The sequence below is a fragment of the Myxocyprinus asiaticus genome, chromosome 23 (genome assembly GCF_019703515.2).
Source record: "Myxocyprinus asiaticus isolate MX2 ecotype Aquarium Trade chromosome 23, UBuf_Myxa_2, whole genome shotgun sequence".
NCBI lineage: Eukaryota > Metazoa > Chordata > Actinopteri > Cypriniformes > Catostomidae > Myxocyprinus > Myxocyprinus asiaticus.
The window spans coordinates 11,770,559-11,789,840 of record NC_059366.1 but is presented as its reverse complement, the minus strand read 5'-3'; the positions used below and the strand labels follow the sequence as shown (position 1 = coordinate 11,789,840).

At 41.7% G+C, this 19,282-nt stretch overlaps 1 long non-coding RNA gene across 1 annotated transcript in view; it reads right to left on the bottom strand.

Moving 5' to 3' along the window:
- The window catches only part of LOC127413671 (uncharacterized), a 93,546-nt gene extending 82,945 nt beyond the window's left edge, over positions 1 to 10,601 (bottom strand). Inside the window, exon 1 of the long non-coding RNA XR_007892622.1 lies at positions 10,226 to 10,601. This is a non-coding gene — a long non-coding RNA (uncharacterized LOC127413671). The remainder of the gene's footprint in view (positions 1 to 10,225) is intronic.
- Between the last annotated feature and the right edge of the window lie 8,681 nt (positions 10,602 to 19,282).

The window sequence follows — 19,282 nt, the reverse complement described above, 5'->3', positions numbered from 1 at the left end:
GGGTATGAGGCCAGCGCAGCTAGCACTGGGGGCGATTTGGGGACCCCAATGGGACCGCCTCCGGCGGATATCTCCCCGTGGATCTCCCATTCCCCAGCATGTTTGTCTGATGAGTCCGCCGGCTTGTCTCACGGCGAGTTCGACCTCTTATTCAGAGCCCGCGAAAGTGATGAGCTCTCGAGCACAGCATCGGAGAGCGGGCTCATCCATTCGGAAGCCTCAGCTGGGCTCCAACTTCGGGGATGATTGCCCAGTCACAGGCTGACGCGGAGATGATGACATGCTTTCCTGGGCAGCTGTGAGCGTTGGCTAGAGTGGTACCCTCTGCTCTTCCCTGAACCCTCGCGGCTTAATGATTGGTCCCCTCAAAGCCACGCCCCGCCCCCGTTCCTTTCTTCCCAGAAGTGCATGAAGAGCTGACAAGGTTGTGGGAGGCACTTTTTACTGCCCGGTCCCGATCTTTTCAGCTTCCCCGCCCTCACTACCCTCGATGGTGGGGTGGCCAAGGGCTATTCGGCAATCCCTCAGTGGATAAAGGCGCTCGTGGTGCACCTATGCCCGCAGAGCGCCGCCACCTGGCACGGGTGCCCAAAGCCCCCGTCCAAGGCCTTTAGGTTTACGTCGTCTCTGACGGCCAAGGCCTATGGTGCCGCTGGACAAGGCGCCTCCGCACTGCACGCCATGGCTCTCCTGCAAGTCCGCCAAGGCACTAAAGGAACTGCAAGAGGGTAGTTCCGCCCCGGGATTGATGCAGGAACTACGCTTGGCAGCCGACCTCGCTCTCCGAGCGACGGAGGTCACGGCGCGGTCTCTCGGGCGGACGATGTCCACATTAGTGGTCCAGGAGCGCCACCTTTGGGGTTGATGCATATGAGGCCGGTTCAATACAAGATAAGACAACAGCATTTGCAGCATAATGATGAATACCACTAAAATAAAATTTTGACTCGTCCCTCCTTTTCTTTAAAAAAAATCAAAAATCTCGGTTGCAGTGAGGCACTTACAGTGGAAGTGAATGGGGGTCAATTTTTGAACGTTAAAATACTCACTGTTTCAAAAATACAGCCACAAGACGTAAACAATATGTGTGTTAACATGATTTTAGTGTGAAATCACTTACTAACCTTCTCTTTGTAAAGTTATAGCCAATTTTGCAACTTCGTTGTCATGACGATGTACTGTCAACAAACCCTAAAACCTTAAATTGACTGTAAAAATGGTCATTTAAACAACTTTACAATCTAAATAATACATGAGTTTTAACAGAAGATTTAATGTGATTTTATAAAAATATAAGCTTCAAATTTCTGCCTTTAAACCCTCCAAAAATTGGTCTCAGAGCGCCCATGAGCAAAGTTTGCAGAATCCAGGTTGCGCATTCCAGGGACTGTGTGTGCCACCCAAATAGAGGTCTGCACTAAATGAAACAGAACACAGGTGTCTCGACATGCATTTTTGAAACATACATTTATGTGGCAGCGGGGGCGTGGTCAAGCATCTCTCCGGAGAGAGAGAAAGCGGTAAGGGCGCTTACACCTGAGTTAAATTACGTCTAACACCTGTCTCTAATTTCAGTGAGCACGGGGAGAGCGGCATAAATAGAGCCACACAGCAGGTAGACGAGAGAGAGAGCCTGGGCACCAGAGACCCGAGTGTGAAGCGAAGAGTTTATTATTTAGTTGAAAGTTTATTTTGTGAAATAGTTTGTGTATTTTTTAGACTAACTTAGTGAACAACATAAAAGCCCTGAGAGTGTATACCTGTCGCAAAGAGGAAAATAAAAACCTTTACCTGAACCAGGAAATCTGCTGCTCGCCTCCTCCTTCTGCTGAGAAGTGTTACAATTAAAAAAAAAAAAAATAATAATTTACATGGTGTCATTCGCAGTGCAACAGTCAAAGATGTCCGTTCAACACATGTTTACAGAGGAAAACAATGGAAAAACAGAGCAGTGAGAGCGCGTGCACGAAAAAAGTTTGGTAGGCTTTTATTTTATGTTTATTTTTCCTTAATTAAAAACCCGAACCCGAAGTCTCTCGGGACACGTCAGGCCTGGGTCTGGCTACAGACCTCTACACCTAAACTAACATTGAAATGAATGGGAATGCTAACCGATAGCATTCTCCAGGTTTTGTGGACCACCTTGGATCATTTGGTGATGCCGGTGATCCTGGTTATGGATCCTGGAGTATGATTTAATGTACAATCTTGCACATGTCATAAGATTGGACACATAAATCCAGATTCTCTGGATTGCTACGCACTACAGACAGGTCATTCAAATTGACATTACAATGTGACATTATTTCAGTGCTGTTTAAAAATCTCTATCCATTTGTAGTCAGGGTCAGGCAATTGAGCCTGAACTGAATGACAACCACAGTCCTATATTTAAAACAGTTAGCCCTGACATCCAGGTTCTTTGTGTAGCCAAACTTAGGTGTTAACATATACCGCCCTCCTCCCTAGGCAGATAGCATGGATGGTTTGCCCTGTATGCCCAGACATTGCAGTCACCGGCTGGTCTGTAATTAATTTAATTGCGTAGACAATAAAAACAGACTGCGCAAACATGTCATGATGCGTTTGATGTCTGGGCATTCCTGGCTTTCTCCTTATGCTTGGTTCTTTTGGAATCGTGACGTTTGTGTCACCCGTTTCCCTCGTTGTTTTAAGTGAATCGAGGTATGTGTGTGTGCAGTGGGAATGCGCTCTATATTTGTAAAATATTTCTGTGTCATTAACCTTGAGCCTGTGTTCCACAGCTGGAAGTGTGTGATGGTGTTCCATAGCACGCAGATCTTTTGTGTGTGTTGTTCCGGCACCAAAAGTGTGTTTCATACGGTGTGTTGTAATCACATAGTGTTAGGTTTAATGTTTATATGCTGTTGCAGCAGGTGTGTGTGTAGGTTGGAGGGGCGTGTTTCTCTGCTCATCTTCAGCCTTGAATGGTGTGAGCGTGAGTGCTGACAAGGGAACGCGGGTGCCGTTTTGTCCTTGTTGGGTTTAGTTTCTGTTCTTTCTTTGTTTTTGTTTTTCCATTTGTGTGGTCTTATGATGTTTGTTTTGAATTTGGTTGTATAAAAGGTAATTAATTTGTATTGTGGAATTGTTTTTGTATATTTTATTTTTCTTACGTTATTTGTTTGTCAAAGCCCAAATAGTGCTACATTTTCTGCTGCTTTGACGGAGCAGTCTGGTTTGTGGAGTCACCAATGGTGGTAATGTGAAAGTGTGTGTGTGTGCGTGCGTGCGTGCACTTTTGGAGTGAGGTTATTAATCATTAACTCTTAATATACATCTGTTTTTAGGAAGTGTTGTGGGTCTGTCCCAGGGAGGCTGATTAGAGGGTATTTTGGCCTCCTCCCCCTTCATGGTGTACTGTGAGATTCACCTTTGAATACAAGTTTATTTGGTAGTGTAGCATGGGGCACTAGTGTGTGACTATAGGGAAAGGACCTTCCTTTTTAGTGCTCTCGCCTATCTGTGGGTTGGCTACAGCTCTCTCTCAGCTCCAAAGCAAAGTATTTTATTCAGTTCAGGCATCAAGTTTTGCACAGGCAAGCACCACTTCCATTTTTTATTGCTGTTTTGTTTACTGTAACTATTTGCTATTATTTCTAATTAATTGTGAATGTGCAAAACTGTCTTTCAGCATTATATTATCTTCATATACTGTAATGTATTGTCTCACGGCATGTATTGTCATTTCCTGGCATCATCAAGATATAACGATCATGTGTCTGATCTTATTAATCCTGTATTTGCTTTCATATTCTAATGTCTGTTAAGTGTAGGCATACTATGGGTGTGTTCTTTAAATAAAAGTACATTCTTTTATTAAATAAGCTCTCTCTCTCTCTCTCTCTCTCTCTGTAGATGCAGGTACAGTATATACTTTCTTAGAACAAAATACGCAGCTTGATTTTGGCTTTCATCCAAAAGCTGTAGGGAGTCTTCCAAATCTATACGAGGTCCTATTGAGTTCTTAAGCCTACCAATCAATGGGTTTGTTGGTGTGATAAAGGGAAAAAAAATTCTAAAACACATTGAAAGAAAAGAGAGACTTGTTTCTCTGGAGCGGAAAGCGCCTCTATAAACTTCCAGCTGGAATGGCTTCCTCCATCTCCAACCATATCACACTGGCAAGTCTTTAAAGTCATTGTAAATTGTCCACACTAAAAACACAATACACAAAACACTACCCAGCAAGTCAGACTTCCTCTGGCACTGTAGCTGTCCATGTCCTGATAACTCTGATAAGAGGCCTGAACAGAATGGATAGGTCTGGCCGTGCTGTGTGGCCTGGCCCCAACCCACAGTTTTTCTAACCAACCACTGGGCATCGCCATGATTATTCTGACTGACTGTTTTGTGGTTCTGATGCCTCATTTATAAATATGTGCGTAGAATTATCTTAAATGTCAAGGTACGATAATATCCTAAATGTTTCTACAAATGATTTTATAAAACATCTATATGCACAAACGATTTATAAAACATCCGTAAGCATGGAAAAAAAATCCTAAATGCATCCCACTTTATAAATCCAAAACACCTTAAAATCATTTGCATGTGAACGAGCGCATGAACTCCACCTATAGAACACACAAATATCCTAATATGGTGAGACAGAATACAAATAAAACACATGCACAAGTTATAAATTCATTCATACGGTCGGCAAGGTTCTCTAAAAGTGCTACTGCAGCCATTGTCTATTTCATAATTATAATCTGCGCAAACTAAGACATGCACATTCTTTTCCAGTTATTCTCTTCTGCTCACTCTTGCCATTTTGCTGCATTTTAGTATTTTAGTCAAATCATTTGTTTTCATTTATGTCCTCAACAACAGAAGAAAAGTCAATGAAGGATGAATTGATAAAAAAAAGTGGGCGAGCTTACAATATGAGTCTGTTGTGGTGTTTTCATTATGTATACTGATTTTGGTATGTTTTAACGATTGTAAACTATTATCAGGCCAAGTAGGAATTTGCAGACTTTTTCTGTGCTGATTTTCAAATCTGCGGAATTCTATAGAAGGTATTTAAACATTGTAAAATGTGTTAAGTAGATCTGAGAGTTTTATACTTATTTCTACTCTTATTTGTCACTACAATAATCACTGAATTAACCAAGATAATTAATAAACAAACACGCAAAGTGTTGGGAATGCATAGAACTTTTGTGGACAGCAGATATTGCAGTTCTGCATTAATCTGCAGAGTTTTTTATTTAATTTTTTGTGAGTTCTGCACACACAGATTCTGTGCCCAGCTGTACAGTATGTCTCCTACATGCTTTCTCCTGAAAATATGTGGTTGACATATAACATACTGTATGTTTCACTTTTGTACACTAAACATGCTTTTCAGTTGGCATACACATAAGAACATTTTCAAGTTTGTTTCTGCCTTTATAAATCTTGATTTGTTCCTTACTTTTGATGTTGAATGAAGTCCTTGTAATTAAGGATCAAATCTGATCTAATGTGCATTTTATAAATGAAGCCCAGTAAGACGCAATGTAAAAACTACCCTAGCGAGTGACTAGATGGAGAACAACAACCATATCAAGTTTTAGTTAGAGTCAAAATTAGTTCATGCTCAGTTGTGCAGTTACTCAAAGTAGTTAATGATATCAATGTAACTAACCTCAGGCCATTGCTTCATGTCAACTACCCACTCCATAAACTTTGACAGGTGATGCACTATCAAAAGACGGTCTTTGCTACTCTTTAAAGTATCAGGACTATGGAGCCACGTGTTTTTATTTGGCAATTTGTATAAATTCAATACACTAAATATCACATTATCTGCTAAATATATATATATATATATATATATATATATATATATATATATATATATATATATATATATATATATGCCATTGTGAGTGAAAACACTGGACACCAACACTTATGGGTTCAGGAAAAATGTTGATAGCAACCCTGTTGAAAAATAAAAAATAAAAAAATGCTTAAATCAGCCTAAGATGGCTTGCTGGTCTTCCAGCCTGTTTTAGAGGGGTTTTGGTCATTTTTAACTGGTCTGACTGGTAGCCCAGTTAGCTAAAAATAAATGTTTGTTTTTAGTGTGGGTGGATCATTGGTTAAATGTACTCCTGGAGGGCCTGAGAGCAGCATGTTAGTTACCTTTCAGTTAGCCTCTGATTTGACACCTTGTAACAGGGAACTAAATAACTAATGGCCAAAATAATGGCCCACCTCTGCTTTAGAAAACTCTTGTCCTCTGGGTATGCTGGGAAGGTACACATTACAGAGACTCAAAAGCCCTCTTCCCCCACCCTGTGATCTCCATGCTTGCTCTTTCCTCTGGGCCATAATCCACCCCTCCCTCCATCTCATCCATCTCCAGCTCCACCATAGCACTGGGAGGAGATCCAATTACACCTTCATCTGATAAGGGTAAACATTGCCTTTTCTTTTAACATCCACTAGGGTGAAGACCTGCTCTGCTTGTATTAAAGGTGAGTCTGCTTTATAACTCCTGCCTTTACGGCCATGTTGTGTTCATCATCGTAAATTAATTTACTTTCCTATAGATTGTTCTCCCATTGTGTTTATCTGATTTGTGGATCTGCACATGGCATTTGTTACAATGACCAACCAATGACGCCTTCTGATTCTGAGCCAACCAGGGGCCAACTGAGCCATCCGAGCCAACACATAATCATGCTGTTATCAATCCTCATGCACTACAATGCTACTGTTTAGAATATTATTGTAGATGTGATGATCTTTAAATTTCTTGTCATAAATTGTATAGGTAGTAAGTAATAATAGTACCAGTCTTAGACTCAGATGCAACACCATCAACCATCCACAGTCCGTTCATTGACCATTAGATACATATTGCACACTGTAAACCCTAAAGTTGTCATTACCGTTAAAATCAAGTTGTCTTAATTAAGGATTACTTGAAATGTCAAGTTTTGGACTCATAACTCAAATATTTAAGTTCATTGAACTTATTTTTCTTAAAAATCCATAGACTTAAGATTTAGGACCTCAAAATACTGAGTACAAAATTGAGGCCACGGGGAATACCCACAATCCTTTGCTACTTGAATTATGTTTCCTTGGTCAGAGGGAACAGATTGGAGAATTTAAATAATTGTTATTAAGAATTCATAGATGTTTTAACTCTTTTGTTGTATTATTTGTGCTTTGTTGAAAATAGTTATTTGGTGTAATATCACCACATTTGAATTGAAAAAAACTTAATTGAATTGGTCAAGTTGGATCCTGGTCACACTATCTCAGTTCTCTTTGTGCATGTGCAACTGAAGTGCATATATGCATTTCTGTAAATAATTATTTCATAACTGACCTAGAATCAGTTATCTTTATTTGAGCTGTGCTGTTGTTTGATCTAAAATTGAAGCAATTCTATTAAAATGTACAACAGTAGAAACAACAATATTTAAATTCAAATCTGAGTTAAGTCTACTTGCATGTAGTTAACTCAACTTAAATAGTTAAGTTCACCATGCTTGAAAACCAAGTTAATTGAACTTAAATACTCAAGTTTTGGGAGACCCCATTACTCAATGGAATTGAGGGAACGAGTTTACTCAATCAAATTAGTGCAATGAACTTATTAGGGTTTACAGTGCATACAAAACTGGCAAGCACTATCTGAAAATCAGCAGTTGGGTGGCCTCTATGCAATTTCCATCAGGCATGCACCAGTCCGACTAGAAACAAAGTTGTGTGTATAAGGTAACTAATCACTGGATTTGCCAAAGTTTTCCAAGTTAGTGGTATAAAATCTTTGAAATTATTCAAAGTTATGTTTAAGGCACTTAGCATCAAGTAAACTAGACATCCATAAGCAGAACTGTATATTCCACTTTGTTTTCTGAGTGTCTCTGAAATAATCTCTACTTATTACTTTTGTTTTGTGTTTTCTGTACAGCCAGTCACGGACTGGCACGGAGTGCTGTGCACTGCTACTACATGAATGTGTTTATCCACTATTGCGTTCACAACTATTTCAAATTATTCCACGGCTCTCTGGAATACTCAGTTCTGACTGGTCAATGGCACCATATAGTGGTCTGATATATCCAGTACCACCGCTCCCTATACACATATTACGCAACCTGCGTAGGGCACCAACTCCCTAGGGGTGCAGCAGAAACTCCACCGGCTGCCCTTACTCGCATGTTATACATTATTCAAAGACCCGGTAGCAGTCGCAGAACATAGACGATCACCTCACATGCACCCTTTCTCACCGCGCCCCGTGCTCGTACTTTCTCTCACATTCCCCCAAATCCCACACAAAAGGTAATCAAAGCGTTAGTCATATGCATTAATTCTGGTTATGTTATAATTAGGAATGTTACAGGTCATTTGTGTATTTGACCTCTAAGGTGTGACTGAGATTCTGACCCATGTCAGGAATGCAGTTAACAGTGATTTCTCATTTAGCCCGGCTCCCAGAGAACAAATATACATGTGAGTTGTAACTATTTCATTGATCACTTATTCAGGTTTAAGTGAGAGTTTTATTGTGTTTACGTTTTCGGTCATTAATTACTGACACAAATACATTCTAAGCATTTCATCACTAAAAGTATATTTCTGCCTAACTTTGCTCTGTTGCGTTTTGGACATATTGTTCTCTCGTCATGTTGTTTCTGCTGGATAAAGCCAGGTCTGAGGTCTGAATCATCCTTGGGAGAAAAGATAGCCTATGTTGTGTTCTGTCTATGATGTCTTTGCAGGAATTGTTTGAAGTTTTGATAATCATGTCACTTAGTAAGAGGGACTGGATGCCAGTGTATCTAAAAGGAGACTCACCTCTGACCTGTATCTTCAGACCAACTTGACTTTGTGTTTTAAAAATATAATCTTTGAATGATTGCATTCACGTAGTTGAACTGAACACTATGTTTGTATGATTCTAGAATTATCTGTACTGTTCACCTATCAGAACCCTGTACTTGTAACGATGATGTCAATTAATTTGCATATGCCTATAAATACTGTTGTTTCTGTAATCTTATTTAGTTCAAGGTTAGATCCTCAACTTATTTTCACTTTCTGTCTTTTGCCTTTGGAAATGTGGAGAACTTTGTTTTCAGTAAACTCTCTCTCTATTGATTGAAACTTCAACTTTGACTCCTGGTCATCATTGTACATGCTGGTCTCTCTGCTGGGTAAATCTGTATTTCCCTAGTTTAAATTGGCAAGTATACTTGTATAAGATGCATAACGAGCAGTCAGACATTCATTACATACAAAATAAACAACCACAGAATTCTGACGCAAACCGAAAGTGGATTTCAGCTGTTCAAATGATTTATTTCTTCTCACATAATTACATAATTTCAACGCAAATCAATGTTTCATGTCCATTTATTTGTTTATTTGGCAAGTAGTCTTGTAATATGCTGGATAATGAGGAGTCAGACAGTCATTTTCACAAAATAAACACCAACAGAACTCAAACACAAACCAGAGGTGGATTTCATTTGTTTAGCAATTTCTTTCTTCTCACAAAATTACATAATCTTTTTTTTTTAAGAAATGTGAATGTCAACACAGAACTGTGGAAACGTCATAAAACAGCCCAAAAGACCCAGCTTAGAAAGCTGTTTGAGTCATTTCTCTTCAGAATTCAAATATTTTTTAATGAAACATGTCTTTTCACTAATATGACAAAGAAGCAGCTATGCATTGCAAAAGAAAGCTTTACCAGTGAAAGTGCATCATTGCTACATGTTTGCATGCATTATGAGAGATATAGTATATTTATAGTATATATATAGTAATTTTAATGAAGAAATCTGAATTTTCACAAAGAACTGTGTAAACTTCATGAAACAGCTCTCAAAGTCCCAAAAGCAACCTTCACACAATTGACACAGAAAAGCAAAACATATATTCATAGAATCAACATTTAACCCCGATTATTCCCTTTCCCCCTCCCATTCCCCAACCCCACCCTCACCCTCAACAAATATCACCGTGATCACACTTCAGTATACACAAAAAATAAGAACAATTAAATAAAAAAAAAATAAAAATAATAATAATAATAATAATAATATTATATATATATATATATATAAAATAAATCACACACATTTAAAACTACACTTCTCTCTCCACTGCCCCTCCCCGAGAGCACTCCAAAATGGCCAGATAGCTGCCCCATTTTTTATTAAATAAATTTAAGTTGCCTAACCTTCTATATGACATTTCCTTGAATGCTGCTACCCTCCCCATCTCTGTGCACCACTCTTGAAATGAAGGTGCTCCAGCCGACTTCCATCCCTTAAGAATAATCCGTCTGCTGATCATAACACTGGCTAGGACCCAATTTTGTATGCATTTATCCCCTATATTAATTTCCGCCCCATCGCCTAAAATACAGAGTCTGGGGCAAAATGAAATTTGAGTGCCAAAAGCAGTAATCACCACTCCCAGAGTATCTGCTGCTTTAGGGGGATGTATGCTACTCCCAGAAATAGTACAGAGCATGTGGCGCAGCTGTAAATACCTGAATAATTGAGACCTGGGAATTCCAAAATGTTGAACCATATTTTCAAAGGATCTCAACACTCCACTCTCATTTAGGTCACCGAGCATATTAACCTCCTCACAATCCACTCTGTCCAGCAGAAAGGGGACTTATTAATTCATAACTTTGGGTTCAGCCATATGCTCAAAGCAACATTTAAATAAATGTCCGAATTAAACACTCTGGACACTTTTGTCCATACCACATGCAAATGCGAGATAACGGGGTGTAACTTAACTTCTCCTGTTAGTTTGATAGAAAGGCTTTGCAATGGCGAAATAGGGGCAAGAACTTCCTGTTCAGTACAAAACCAGGGAGGGGCTCTCTCAGGTGGAAGCGACCAATGAGCCAAATATCTGAGACCGAATGCATAATATTAAGACAAAATCTTGGATAGGCCTAGCCCACCTTTGTCAATCGGCCTATGCAACTTACTGAAATGTAATTTGGGACATTTACTATTCCAAATGAAGGACTTCGCTATGCTATCAAATTGCTTGAAATAAGAGAGGGTGTAATGAGTGCTGGCTGCTGGCAATGATGAAGACGATGATGATGAGAAGAACCCAAGTGCAGTTTATTTACAAACGTGATAACCAATAACCCTAACTACAAACGTGAAACATAAAACAAGAACGTGGCTTGACATGAATGTGGCTTGACATAAACATCTACAATCACATTCAATACTTGACAATCGACAATGGCAAACGTGAGGGCTTAAATACAAGACATGGGAGAACATAAACCAATGAACAAACAGAACACTAACAAGATAATTAAACAATAAACCAATGAAAACATGACACTTGAACATGGAGGGAAAACATGAAATCACATGACAAGGAAAACAGGAACTAAACATTTCAAAATAAAAGACATGAATCAACAAAATACACATGACAGACGGGGACATCTATAAGGAGAGATTGTTGCAGGTAGTTGAATTTTGGAATACAATTCATTTTAATAACATTAACCTTCCCAATCATAGATAAATGTAATGAAGCCCACCTGTCCACATCGCTCAAAAACCTTTTTCATTAAAGGGTCAAAATTAACTAACTAAATCACACAAATTTGCTGGGGATAAAATACCCAAATACTTAATGCCCTGTTTGGGCCACTGGAAGGTGCCCGGCTGAAATGCCGTTACCAGGCAGTACGACGTCAGAGCAAAGCTTCGGATTTAGACAAATTAGAACTTAGAAAAGGAATTAATAATTCTGTGGAGGCGAGGCATAGATCTAGTGGGGTCGGAGATGAATAATAAATATCATCTGCGTAAAGCAAAAGCTTATGCGCCACACCTCCTGACATCATCCCTGGAAAATCATCCTCCTTTCTTATCGCGGCTGCTAATGGTTCCAGGGCAAGACAGAACAATAATGGGGAAAGAGGACAACCCTGCCTGGTGCCCCTATCCAGAGTAAAATAATCTGAAATTAATCCATTTGTTTGTACCGCTGCTACCGGGTGTCTATAAAGTAACTTAATCCATCCAATAAAAGTATTCCCGAACCTGTACATTTCCAAAAACTTAAAAAAATAATCCCATTCTACCATAACAAATGCCTTTTCGGAGTCAAGTGAGATGGCAGCGACCGGAGTCTGATCATTCGCCACTGACCACATGATATTGATGAAACGCCTAATGTTATCAGAAGAGCTACGGCCCCGAATAAACCCCACCTGATCTATATGTATAAGAGATGTCATAACTTAATCGGTTGGCCAACATTTTTGACAATATTTTCTATCTAGATGGATCAGGGAAATTGGATGGTAACTCTAACACTCGCTTGGATCTTTGTCCTTCTTAAGAATCAGACTGATCCGGGCTTGTGTCATGGTTGGCGAAAGCTTTCCATTCTTTAATGATTCCGTATAAACTTCTTGCAAAAGTGGAGCCAGTTCTGTAGCATAAGATCTAACAAATTCAGCGGCAAAGCCGTCTGGCCCGGAGCCATTTATGTGCCTTTTTTTGCTCAGCCGACAGTTTAGGAGGTTCTAATGGTTCCACAAAGTTTCAAATATCCTCTTCAGTAGACGAAGATGTGGAATTTTAAAGATCAAGATAAGAATTCTTTAAAAGCATTACTAATATCAGTGGCCGAGGTAAATATTTCACCACCAGCAGATTTCACTGAGGGAATGGTAGAAAAAGACGCTCTCTGTTTTATATATCTAGCCAGAAGCTTCCCTGCTTTGTCCTGTGACTCAAAGTATGACTGTCTTGCCCTGAATAGCCAAAACTCTACCTTCCGTGACAAAATAGTATTATATCTGTATTTCAATCGGGTCAGTTCTCTGAGGCCATTAGATGACATTCGGCGCTTCAGCTCTGCCTTGGCACTTTTAATATTCCCTTCCAATTCCACGAGTTCTTGTGCTTTGGATTTATTGTATGATCTGGCCCATAAGATACTGAGGATACTGAGGACCAGTTGGTCTCCATATAGACACTGATTTCAGCATTTAGCATTTGTTGGAATTCAGGATTTTGCAAAAGGGATACATTAAGGCAGCAACTATATGAATTCCTTTTCATCATATGTGGCAACACCTCTAAACACACCAGGGTGTGATCTGAGACTAAAATGTTTCCAATTCAGCAATCAACTACAGATGAAATGAGGGACTTATATATATATATATATATATATATATATAAATCTATGCTAGAGTAAATCTTATGGACTAATGAAAATAATTTATAGTCCCTACCAGATGGGTTCAAAAGTCTCAAAATATCTGTAAGACCAAAATTTTTACACATCCTGTGAAGCGTCAATGTTGCTCTAGGGGGCTTGCACATTTTTGCTTCACTATGATAAAGAACTGAGTCCATCAAAAGATTAAAGTCTCCTCCCAATATTATACATTAGGGGTGCATCCCTTCAAAATCTATAAAAATGCCCTGATCATCAATATTAGGTGCATAAATATTAGCCAAAATAAGACTTTGTCCATGAATATCAGCTAAAACAATAATGACTCTTCCTAATTTATCTTTACTCTGTTTGAGACATTTGAATTGTAGATGTTTACTTATCAGTGTAATGACTCCCCTGCTCTTACTCGAGTCAACACTATAAAAACAAAATGCCCACCCCATAGCTTTCCAAATGTTTCAGCTTCCTGCAGAGAAAGATGTGTTTCTTGAAGAAACACTATATCATATTTCTGATGCTTAAGAATAGAAATAACCTTCCTTCTTTTTATGGGCTGCCCCAACCCATTCACATTCCACGTGGAGAGAGCCAATCCACTCATGTTAACATTTTACATTTTGACATAAAAGAAAAAAAAAAAAAACTTCCCCCAGAACAAAACAAACAGAAAAAAGAAAAACATGCGCATTATCCCCGCGCACAACATTGCCAACTGGCCTTCATCCCTCCAAACTCAAACAGTCCATGTACGCCAAGAACCCCAGCAAAATCTTTGCTGTCAGATTGCTCAAGTCCGGTGTTTCTATACAAATTTTGTGAAACAGAATTACACAGCAAAGGATACTCCACAAAACAAACTCCAGCCAATAGGAGGAACAAGCACAAAGTGCATGTAGCTTTATCCATAAAACTGTCCTGAAGGTGTGACGGTCTACAAAATAAACTCCAGCCGATAGGCAGAACCAGCACAAAAAGAACACGCAGATTCTTCAAACAGTCAAACAAATGTTCAGTGAGCCGGTTCACTCGGCTGCAGCATGAATGCAAACAAATGACTTAATCACTTCAATGCCTTTGCAAGAAATACTCCACAAAACAAACACCGACCAACAGGAGGAATAAGTACAAAGAGCGTGTAGATTCATCCACAAAACTGTCCCGAAGGTGTGCCACTCTACGAAATAAATTCCAGCCGCTAGGAAAACCAGCAAAAATAAATAAATAAAAAATGCAAACAGTCAAGCGAATGTTCAGTAAGCCAATCCACTCGGCTGCAACACGAGTACAATGAGATGACTTGCTCACTCCACTGACTTTATGAAGGACATCGCCTGCTGTGGGCATGTGAAGGTTTTATGCCCATCCTTAGCATCTATTCTCAATTTGGCCAGGAATATTAGTGCAAAAGCGACCTTCCCTTGGTGTAAAAGTTTATTGCATTCCTTGAATCAACCACACATCTCTCTTGTCGAATTCACAAAGTCTGGGAACTTTACTCCTTGTCTTGTGCAACACAAGATCTTTATCGGATGATCTTAGAAATTTGGCCAGAATTGATCGAGGCCTATCTCCCTCTGTGGATAGACATGCAGGAACCCTGTGAGCTTGCTCGATTTCCAGTTTATGGCCTGCTATGTCCAGCAGATTCGGAAAGAGCCCATCCAGGAATTTCACCTTATCCTGTCCCTCTGCTCCCTCAGGGATTCCAATGATACGGATGTTATTCCGCCGGCTACGGTTCTTCATGTCCTCCAACTTCTCCCAGACATGCTCCAAATCCACCTTGGTCGCTAGCAGATTAGCAGATAATTCCCTCTCTGATGACTCCAGATAATCGATCCGTTTCTCAACATCCCCCACTCTTGTAACCACCTCAGTGAACTTCGCCTCCATGGCAGTGATCGATTGACGTATCACAGCAAGATAATCCAAGTCAGCAACGACCTTCGTCAGCATTGCCGACATGTTCAGCATATGTCTCATCTCTTGGTTGTTATCGCAAAATAAATCGGGCCAAGAAATATGATTCGACAACATGATCTAAAGGGAAGTTTTTCCAATACCCTGACATCAACACATTCTGACAAATTACTGACAAGCGGCATCTCCTATCAGACATATTTGAATCAATTCAATGTGTTTACCTTTTCCTGTGGCACTACTGATAGTGAGTTGTGTCAGAAGCATCGGAGAAACAGGTTCTGGTGTCACGTGGAAACCAGGAAGTCATTATTTACAACAAAATATATAACACTTTACAACTTGCTTTAGTCGCCCCTCTGTGGACATATCACCTGGAAGCTGGAGCTCACATGTGTAAATTCATTCAACAACACTTCCCACTTCTGCCACTGGGGGCAGTAGTTTGAATTTCAGTAAGCACAGACTGATTTTAGCTGAACAAATTTTGACCTACTGTCACCAAAATAACAGTAAGATAAGTCTGATTTCTATGGGCAGTTGCATTTTCTATCCAACAATTAATGATATGCCATGTTATAACGTATAGGTTGTTGGAGTTAATAAGTGGAATTAAAGGGGGAAACCCAGAGATTGAAGCCCTAAATCAGATAGCAAGCAACTTAAAGTTCATTCTGCTGGGAATTTTCCTGTGGTAAGAGGGTATTCATTAAAGCAGGTCTATTACTGCCTACTTTCATGTAATTGAAGTTTTGATACAGGGATAAGACTCTTCAGAAGCCTAGCCTCTCATCTACAAGAGGATTTAATTTCGAACCCACCTAAAGCACAGAACAAGAAGACCACCCCTCTCCTTCATTTGCAGCCTCATAAAATACAAGCTAAAATACAAGGAGCTACACCCACTTCCTCAACATTCCTGAAAGATTTTTCATGCAAAGTGTAGTAAACAAGGCCCGGCAGTTAATGTTATTTCCTTTCCATATTAATTCATAGTGGGCGAGGGAGGTGTTCTGTGGAAGTCTATTTACTGGTCACAGCACAGAAGAGAACAAAGGAGCCAATGCAGTTAAAAAATAAAGGTTTTCAAAAGGGAATTTCAGCCTGATGCCAGAGGAGATCCTTTATACACTGTACATTCTGGTTAAGGGGTTTGTTCTAAATCCTTAACACTAAGCACTTAACTTTGGGGTGCCAGCAAAGTTAAGCCCAGCAAAGTTAATCTGTCGTTGTCACGACAGATGCCTCGAAATTGGGCTGGGGCACCGTGTGCAACATGCAGGCAGTGTCAGGGCTCTGGACAGGGCCCCGCCTGCAACGGCATATCAACTGCCTAGAGTTGCTGGCAGTATCGCTGGCCCTGCAGAGGCTTTGGCCGTTGATTCAGGGCAAGCATGTGTTGGTCCGGACAGACAACAATGCGACCGTGGCATACATAAACCGCCAGGGCAGCGTACGCTCACATTGCAACTCGCTCTCCGCCTCCTCCTTTGGAGTCAGCAGACATTGAAGTCTCTGTGAACCACTCACATCCCAGGCGTCCTCATTCGTGCAGCGTATGTGCTCTCACAACAGGTAACACTCTGCGGAGAGTGGAGACTCCACCCCCACATAGTCCAGCTGATTTGGGAGAGATTTGGGGAGGCACAGGTGGACCTGTTTGCCTCCCGAGAGTCCTCTCACTGCCCCCTTTGGTACTCCCTGTCCGAGGCTCCCCACGGCACAGATGCCTTGGCACACAGCTGGCCTCTGGGTCTGCACAAGTATGCATTTCCCCCAGTGAGCCTCGTTGCACAGACATTGTGCAAAGTCAGGGAGGATGGGGGGTCCTGATGGTTGTGCAAGTCCTGATGGTTGCGCCGTACTGGCCCAACCAGACTTGGTTCTCAGACCTGATGCTCCTGGCAGTAGCCCCTCCCTGGCGTATTCCCCTGAGGTGGGACCTTCTCACTCAGGGGCAGGGCATGATCCAGCACCCACGGCCAGACCTCTAGAACCTCCACGTCTGGCTCCTGGACAGGACGCGGAAGACCTAGCAGACATTTCGCCAGCGGTGATAGACACGATCACTCAGGCCAGAGCCCCCTCCAGGAGGCGGCTGTATGCTCTGAAGTGGCGTCTTTTTGCAAACTGGTGTTCTTCCTGTGGGGAAGATCCACAGAGGTGCACCTGGGCTTCCATAGCAACATATCACGATACACTGGATGGGAGACCCTTGCGGTAGCACGACCTGATCATCAGGTTCCTCAGGGGCATGAGGAGGTTGAATCCTCCTAGACAGCGCATGATTCCCTCTTGGGATCTCTCTGTGGTCCTGTTGGCCTTACAGAGAGCCCCATTTGAGCCCCTGGAGGAGGCCGAGCACTCTGTCGCTGAAGACAGCCATCCTGGTAGCGCTCACCTCTATCAAGAGGGTTGGGGACCTGCAAGCGCTCTCTGTCACCAGCAAATGCCTGGAGTTCGGGCCGGGACACTCTCACGTGATCTTGAGACCCCGGCCTGGTTACGTGCCCAAAATTACCACCATTCCCTTTTGGGATCAGGTGGTGAACCTGCAAGCGCTCCCTTCAGAGGAGGAAGACCTGACCTTATCATTGTTGTGTCCAGTTCGCATCCTGCACATCTATCTGGACCGCACGGAAAGCTTTAGATGATCGGAGCAGCTCTTTATCTGTTTTGGAGGACAGCAGAAGGGGAAGGCTGTCTCCAAACAGAGGCTGGCCCATTGGATTGTGGATGCCATATCTTTGGCTTACCAATCGCAAGACCTGCCATGTCCCTTGGGAGTTCGGGCGCACTCCACCAGAGGTGTTGTGTCCTCCTGGGCACTGACGAATGGCGCCTCTCTAACAGACATATGCAGAGCAGCGGGTTGGGCTACACCCAATACCTTTGCTAGGTTCTACAGCCTCTGCATAGAACCTGTTTTGGCCCGAGTGTTACTGGGTACCACTCACATTAGCGCCTTTCCCCTCTCAAGGTGATAATGTCCGCTGTCTTGTCTATAACAGTTCCCCATAACTGGTGAACACTGGATGCCCTCTCGATTTCTTAAGCACTGTCCAGTGACGAACTCAGCAAAGGAGTAAACCCCAGGGGTTTTGCTCCATATGCGAACTTCCCTGTCAGTAATTCCATGTAAGGTATTCTCCACATGTTAACCTCCCTCCGGTAGGATGTGGTCTACATAGTGCTCTCCCTCTAGGAGAGGGAAGAGCACTTCCCCAGCGCTATTCTATCAGGTGCTCGGCGGGAAATTGCTTAATACAGAAATCAGGAAAGGCCACAGCCTGTAGTCTCCTCTGGTAAGTGTTCTCCTCCCACCCTTAAAAGGACCAGGGAGGCGCCTTACCTGACACACTGGAAGGTCACGATGTGGTCAAGCACTTGCTGCGAGGCACACAGCAGCTTGCCCGTGTCCGCTCCGTCGTACCTCATGACATGGTTCAGTGCCTGTGGCATTTAGTATAGGGACCGCTAGTGTCACTGATGGAGGGAACGAGACGTTGTGTCCCTCCTGCTACAGTGCTGAACCGACCGCTGACATGGCCGGGACTCTCTTGGCTCCTCAGCACAAATCTGAATGAGCGGTGCACGCCATCTCTTTTATACCCGTTTGTCCGGGGCAGAGAGTGGCATGCAAATTCCACTTGCCAATTCTGCCAATTGAGGAGATTGGGGCTCTCAAGAGCGAACCCCTAGTATCACTACATCAACACAACGTCTTGTTCCCTCCATCAGGGAACGGAGGTTACATCAGTAACCGAGATGATTGCTTTTCACATTTTCTTTCTTTTGGCTAATTTAGCCAAACATAAAAGTTGTGTTTTTTATTTCCCTTTTGTACAGTTTCTTTCAATTGAACTTTGTTCAGATAAAAGCTATGCCACAGATTTCTTGTGCCTGGAGCTAAGCATGAGCCGCCTTAAATTGAACAGCCCAGCTCAGAATGGCTGAGTCTTACTTACATACAGCACATCTCCCACATGCATACTTGCTCAATTCATCTCACATACACACACACTCACAAATACAAACACAAGTGAAAGAGAGAGAACTCAGCCTGTCCCAGCAAGCAGAGCAGTTGTTCTTTGTTTCAACACTGGAATGTATGATTGAGAAAGTG